At 41.1% G+C, this 7,631-nt stretch overlaps 1 pseudogene; it reads right to left on the reverse strand.

The window, feature by feature from the left end:
* Positions 1 to 744: 744 nt before the first annotated feature.
* Positions 745 to 1,427, reverse strand: LOC107139411 (annotated as a pseudogene).
* Positions 1,428 to 7,631: the final 6,204 nt, after the last annotated feature.

Genomic DNA, 7,631 nt, shown 5'->3' on the forward strand with positions numbered 1-7,631 from the left:
TCCCTAAGGCATCCCTCTTCTGCTATTCCTTGAGGACTGAGTACTGCTAGAGAATTGCTTGAGATCAAAATTGGCTAAACAAAAGATTGTCTTTGGAGAGAGTGTCATCCCTAACCTAAGGCATCCCTCTTCTGCTATTCCTTGAGGACTGAGTACTGCTAGAGAATTGCTTGAGATCAAAATTGGCTAAACAAAAGATTGTCTTTGGAGAGAGTGTCAGGCCATGAGCCAGGCCTATGGTACTTGCTACTTTAATTCTGACAGCAATCTTACCATGTAAGCATTAGAGTCCACACTGCACAGAGATTAAGCATCTTGTGTAAGGTGTTTCTGTGGTGCATCACAAGGCCTGAATTCAGTCCCATATATGTCTCATTTCAAGTCCTTGAACTTTCTGCTGCACCTTGCTAACACAGTTTTCTCCCATTTCTACTGCCTAAACTAGACTCTTAAGCTGAGTGCTCTGGGTGGGCTGCAACTGGACAGGAGTCAAGGGTACTGAGTGCTTCCTCCCTTCCTCTTCAAGACTGAGTCATAACTTCTCCAAACTTGGTCCATATTCCTCAACATGTGCCCTTGCAGGTCCATATACCTCAACAGGACTGGGTATGCCAGTCATTACTCACGCTCCATCAGACTTCATTTTTGAAAGTTGAAGGAGAAACAGATATCAAGGGCATATTTATTTATTTATTTATTTAATCTTTCAAGCTTTTATTGAAGTGCAACCATCCAGGATGAATTTTAGATCTTGTTAAAAGCAGCCACATCCATGGACAACGCATAGTTCTCAAAAAAAGCAGTGATCTGTTCCTCCAGCATATCTGTTCCAACTTTGTCATCTTTGACAACACACTGTGTTTGAAGGCTCTTAATACCATATCCCCCTGGAACTAGTTTAGAGGAACCCCAGACCGAGCCATCCGCTTGAACGCTCCTGACGCACTCCTCGGATTTTGCCGTATCTGTCTCCTCATCCCACGGTTTCTCACGTAGTAAGACGGAAGACTTGGTGACAAGTGCAGGGTTTGGGGGGATTTCTTGGACTCATACTGTGCAAGGCGTTCTTCCCTTAGTCTCTTTGCTTCTTCACTTTCCTCCTCCTCATCAGATCCAAAGAGATCAACGTCATCATCATCTTTGATGTCTGTAGCTGTGCTCCTGGTGGTGTCTTCCACACTGGCAGGGCCATCCTGGTCCAAGGCTTTCTTCACTGCTGGAAGGCTGGCCTTTGCTTTTCACAGGACTTGATGTGATTCTACCAACATAAGGGCATGGCACGAGTCAGCAGGCCGTGGGCCGGAGACTGCTTCAAATACTGCCACATCTGCTGGTGATGGCACAGACCCTTCCATGTAGTCCTCGTCCACGTGGTGATCATTGAGCACCTGGAGGCCAGGGGGGCTTTTCAGTTCACTGAAACCCATGGCCTCATCTGTATCTGGGAGCTGGATAGCATCGGAGGAAAAGAGCTCAAGGACAGATTTAATGTATAAGATCTCATCAAGTTCCAGAGCATGCCCAGGGTTTACTCTGGATTCCGCTAACCCTGTCATATCTACTAGGACATAACTTTCCTATGTTCATATGCACACACACAACCAGTGTAACTCCACATCATGTGCAATCACCAGAATGGGAAGTTGTTCTCCATGTATATGCAATATGTCAAAATACATTCTATTGTCATGAATATCTTAAAAAAATTAAAATTTAAAAATTAAAAAAAAATAAAAGAATTAAATAGTACCAGACTTACCTGACCTCCACTCTCCCTAATACTATTGACTAGAAAACTGGGCAAGATTCGAACTGAAAGGTCACCCAAAGGTAGTTACCCACTTTAAGGTCTACTCAGGTCTTTATTTGCCAGAAAGTACTATATTCAGTTAAGATAGGCAAAGCTTCGTAAAACAGAAATGATCAGACTTACACCTTCCCTAGACTCTCCTGGCCATGCCCACATGTGGAGCACAGTTTAGGCTGGTTTACATGTGGCTCTTTTGCTGAATCCTTTAAATAGGAATGGTTCATGTAGCATTCTACTCTGTGGAATTCCCCAAATGTTATGCACACGCAATGTGGCTCCACCCAAGATGAATCGCAGCTGTCTTCAGGACATATAATCCCCTTGCATAGCATGAACTGGAGCCCAAGCTGGTAGGAACTTGGCCATGGGAGCATCAACCCACATTGAGCAGCAGTAGGACCTTGGAAAGGCCACCAAATGCTCAGCATTCACTGTTTTAGTAGCATTTCTTCTCTTGTCATACAAGTATAATCCATTTATGTTACACAGATGGAGAGAGGGGTAAGGGCATTATCCATCCAAATGCAGTACTTAACATCAAAAAATTGGCTAAGGAGGGCTGGGGCTATAGCTCAGTGGTGGAGCACTTACCTTGCACATGTGAGGTACTGGTTTCAATCCTCAGCAAGACATAAAAACAAAATAAACGAAATAAAGATATTGTGTCCATCTACAACTAAATTTTTTTTTTTAAATTGGGTAAGGATAATTTGATAAATCCATTTTTTTTTCTTTAATGGCTCTTCCTGTATGATTCCCTTAGGAAAAAGAAATTGTAAGTAATCACTCCTGGCCTTTGTAGGCTTCTCTTATCTCAGGACACAATGTCACACGTGGTGCCCTGCCTCCTGCCGAGGGTCACAGTGAACACCCAGCACTTGGCTTGGCCCCTGGATCTGCATGTCATTATCAGAACTCTGGCCGCCAGATTCCACATGTCGCTCTCACTTCAGTCTTCCCCTCCAGTTTCCTCACCTCTTTAAGTTTTGCCAAGCATATGCTCGTCCTGCCTTCGGGGAAATATTTAAGTGAAATATATAGAAAGTTACAATATCAAGAACTGCGTTGGCAACTCTCTATGTAGTGTTGAGAAAATTTACCCCATTACATCAAAATTGTGGTGATTTTACACACTGTCAACACCAATGCTTGGCTTCTAATGGATGCTTTTCTTCCTTCAAGCTGGGATAAACTCTCCCAGACCCTCGCTGGGGCACTGGTCTTTACTTGTCTTCCTTTCAGCTGTTCTCCTGCTATTGTGACTGGGGAGTTTATTCCAGAGATACAGCTTATCTGCACACTTCTTTATCCCTTACACCCTGTCTCCCCGCCCCCCCCCCCCTGCACCCCACCTCTACCACCTCCACCTATTATTTCCAAAGGGAATCACCCATCACCAAAGCCATGACAGGCTGCTTCTCCACCGCATTCCAAGATAAAGACCATTGAATTCGGCCTCACTCAATACCTCTTAACTTTTGCCCTTGGCATCCAGACAACTCTTCGATTCTCAGGATGCTTGCTGCTGAACTTCCTGTCTATATAAATGCGCTTGGGGAGTCTCTTGCTCCTCAAGCCTCCTTCTTCTCCTCCCATAGCTTCCCTTTCCCTTTCCATGCCGAGCAATTATTCTTATTAATTATTCCAGCTAGCAGTAATTATCAGCAGTACATGCCCCAAGCCACATTACTAACAGAAATCTCCAGGACACTGAGGAATCAGCTGGGAGGCCCCTCTGCCTTTTGATTTGCCTGGTGCTGCAAGTTATTCTCTCTGCTGCCCCCTCCCACCACGCCTCCACTACGCTCTTACTGGTCCCCAGTTGTTTTATTATCTGGCCTTGGTTGATGGTGTGACAAAATAGGGCAGTGTCATTTATACCTGTGTGGTTATGAGCTCCGGGTAACTCTGGTGGCATGTGAGGCATCTGACCCCTGGCGTAGCTGAAAGCTCTCCTTATTCCCCAAAGTCAGTTCTCACCATATTTGAACACAAAATTAACTCCTCAACCCTCATTTGCAAGAATTTGTAATTTGTTTTCTTATCCATTGTTCATCTGTATAGGTCATCATTTATAAATACTTTAACATCTCTGTGGCAGGTCATTGGCGTATTTAACATAATGTTCTTATTCTATTGGAAATTAAGAAAAAACAATTTGCTTTGTGAAAAATTTCAGGAAAATTGGATGATTCAGGAAGCCTTTTGTTTTGACTTGGAAAATTGTATTAATGACGGTTTCCCGTTAAACTAGGCTGATTCACAAAAATATTCTGGAAGAAAAAGCAACTGTCTAGAAACACAGAAGAAGAGAACCAGTTAAGTTCATTTTTCTGTCCTGAATAATTTCATGTACTAAAATGAATGTGTCTGCTTGAGAAAGGAGATGCAGATTCAGTCCTTTGCAAATGTATTTAACTTAGCTCATGCAGCCCCTAACAGTGATTTGGAAACCGTGTGCATATTGGAACCTTCTTTTTTTTTTTTTTTAGTCCAAAACAACAAAGTTTGAAACACTTGGATAAGTGTCATCTCTGACTTAGTACAATTGCAAACCATCAGCAAGTTTCCAAAAAGGCTGTAATGCAAGGTGCTAATTTGCAGATGTTATAATAAAGATCCTATTACTCAACAACTACAGACCACATGTGGCAATGGTAAGAATCAGGTGGAAAAGAAAAAAGAGAAGAAAAAAAAAACTATCAGCATTATCAAAACAGGGCTTCTACCAGTTGTTGCCAAGTGAAAAACAAAAGAGAAAAGTGAAATGTTTTGTTTTTAAGACAGGGTGGGACAAGTTGGGGTGTGTGAAGCAATCTGGAAAAGATAAAATTTTAAAAGTGACACTATCTCACTTAAGATACTTCCAAGAGCCAAAGGAAGTGTGCCTCATTCTGACACATGCACACTGGCATCCAGCTTGAAATACCCATACATAATTGTTGAGGCCAGTGGTAAAAATTCAGTCCTTTGCAAGTTTATTTAATTTAAATAAGCTTCCACAACATTGGGGGAATGTGTTCTCTCAGTGTGCTTCATTAGTGTAGCTTACACCACAAAACTGGCTGTATTGAGAAAGATTGCACCATTATCAAATAATTAGGAATGCCTTAGCAGGTGCATACACTTACCTTAGTAATTAAACCCTTGTTAAAACACCAAAATCCAGAGACTTTAAATGGTTACAGCCTCCCAAAGGAGGTAGCCCAGAAAGTGATTCTATAAGGTAGTGTCATTTGGGAACAAGGATATTGAGCAGAGTCTCTTTACCTCTTGGGATGCTTACCAAGCACATCTGTGCACATCATGAGATGCAATAAAAATTGCAATGACAATTGTAGACACACACCCACCGCACTACATGCTGGGCAGCCCCAGTGCCGGCCTGTTTGGAAGCGAATCCTGTGTAACTGGGCTTTGTGATGCCATTGTTTCAAGCATGGTTCGTGAGACAAAGAGATATAAAAATGAGAATGGGAAATAAGGGTTCAGCTTACCCTCTTTACTTTAGGGACAAAAAGAGAGCTGATCCCAATTTCTCATCACACGCCTTCCTTCATAAAATTGGACTCTTTAAGTTTTTCTTTGATGAAATGAAGGACTGGATCGACTCTTCCACAATGGCATTTGAGATAGAGGCTCATGTCATATGACAAGCAGTCACCAATGAACCAACATTTAAGAGCAGATCCTTAAAATCTTGCTGTGGGGAGTGTAAGAGTGGTCGATATCATTTGATCCATTTTCTGGGGTCTGGTTATCTAGGCAAGAGCTCGCCTTCCCTATAGAAGTGCAACTGTGATAAATCTGAACTCGACAGCCATGGGGCATTCTGGAGATGATATCTAGGGGTTGCCATGACAACTCCCTAGAATTCCTGCTGTCTTTTCATGGTGGAGTTCCTAGGTAAAGCCTGGAAGGTATCTGAAATAAATCATCAAAAGGTAGGACAGCTGGAATTGGTCCATGGAAGAAATCCAAGTATCTGAGTCCATAAGTTCTGTGGTAAGGAGGTTGTCACTTTAGGACAAATTTCCATCATTCTGTGGAATTTAGGCTGAGCATTTGAATCAGTCGGGTTTTTATGGAGCTGATGTTCCTGAGGGTGAGGTACGATGATGCTGATACCAATAACTGTAGCCAACCACCGGTGTAATCCATTGCTTACTAGAAACAAAAACATTCCCACGTTCCTGGGACATGCATATGCCTCAGAAGCTCTGTGGACCCAACCATGTGACAAAAGGTATTGTCAGCCTCACTGGGGCACCGAACTGTCTGAACTGCAGAGAAACCACCCTTTGTTCCAGAAGGACTTAGGACACCAGCAGTGGGGTAGGATAGTAATATTTTGCTTTCTGGCTCTGGGGTTCATAGAGCTGGGGCTGATTCCTAGTTCAACCATGAGTTTGTTCAGAAACCTTGAAAAGTCATGATAACCATCTTTTACATTTGTAAAAAAAAAAGGAATAATAACTTGAGCCAAATTGGTCATGCTGAGAATGAAATAAAATGTCAGATCGAAAACACCTAACATTTAATTAACACTCAATAAATTTCCTTTTCTTCCTTCCTCCCCATAAAAATATAAAACATGATACAAGTGCAAGACACATTGTACCATTTTTCAACTCTAGAATCTGCAGATCGCCTGGCATTGTACTATTACTTGGGCAGATGAATACTTCCAGTCCAATTTGTTCTGTGCATAATAATGTCACTTTTCAAAGGGAGAGAGGAAGTGACAGTGGCTATATCAGCTAACACAGAAATGTCAGGTGATATTTTAAACGATAAGCAGTTGTGAAGACCGGAGTATTACAATGTCTGTATCTTCATGCCATAAACATGGAAGGCGGTGGTATGCCCCTTTCTCTTTCCTACAGCGAGGGAAGGTTAAAATAACAAAAGGGTATTACAGTTTTTTGAAATCAGACCCTAATTCCAGACCTCCAGGGGCTATTTCTAACATGTTTATTCCATCAACCAGAGCATTTTTTTTTTTTGCACCTGTAAAATGGCACATTCATCAGAGCAAATAAACAATTTATTTCCATTTTTAAACATTTTATTGAAGTATAGCCCACATTCAGAAAAGTATATGAATCAAGGTGTATAGTTTGATGAATTTTTGCAGATAATAATGGTATTACATTTTAATGGCACTTAAATATACCCTATTTATTATAATGGGCTCATATTTTTGTCTTGGAATGTTATTAAAAATTTTAGAAATCAAGGGTTACAGCTTTTGTTCTCTTTCCCTTTTTATGATTCTAATTAAAATACAGTATTTTGAACTTTATTGTAGCATTCTAAGAATTTTAATGCATATAGATTGAGGCAGCCATCACCACAATCAGGATACAGAAGAGTTGCGTCAACCCCCAAATCTTCCTCTTGCTCTTCCTTTGTAGTTGACTGTGGAGGACAGTTAATCCGTTCACTGTCATGTAGTCTCATCTTTTCGAGATTGTCATACTATAAATAGAATCATGTGAATCTTCCTTCTTGAACTTTGATTTTGGCAAATCATCCACCCTATTGTTTGCATCAAATCTGTTCCTTTTTTATTGCTAAGTAATATTCTGTTGTATGGATGTAAACAATGTGCTCATCCACTCACCTCTGGAAGACTTTTGGAATTCATTCAGTTTTCAATGACTAGAAATAGGATAATAAACATTTTTATGCATGTTTTTGTGTGAACATAAGTTTTCCTGTAATTAGGGTAAATATAAGAAGTGAGATTAGTGTGTGTACACCATTTCTGGGATTCTAGTGAATCAACCTAGCATTACAGTAGATGTCATCTTGAAAG

The sequence above is a fragment of the Marmota marmota genome, unplaced genomic scaffold (assembly GCF_001458135.2).
Source record: "Marmota marmota marmota unplaced genomic scaffold, marMar, whole genome shotgun sequence".
Classification (NCBI taxonomy): Eukaryota; Metazoa; Chordata; class Mammalia; order Rodentia; family Sciuridae; genus Marmota; species Marmota marmota.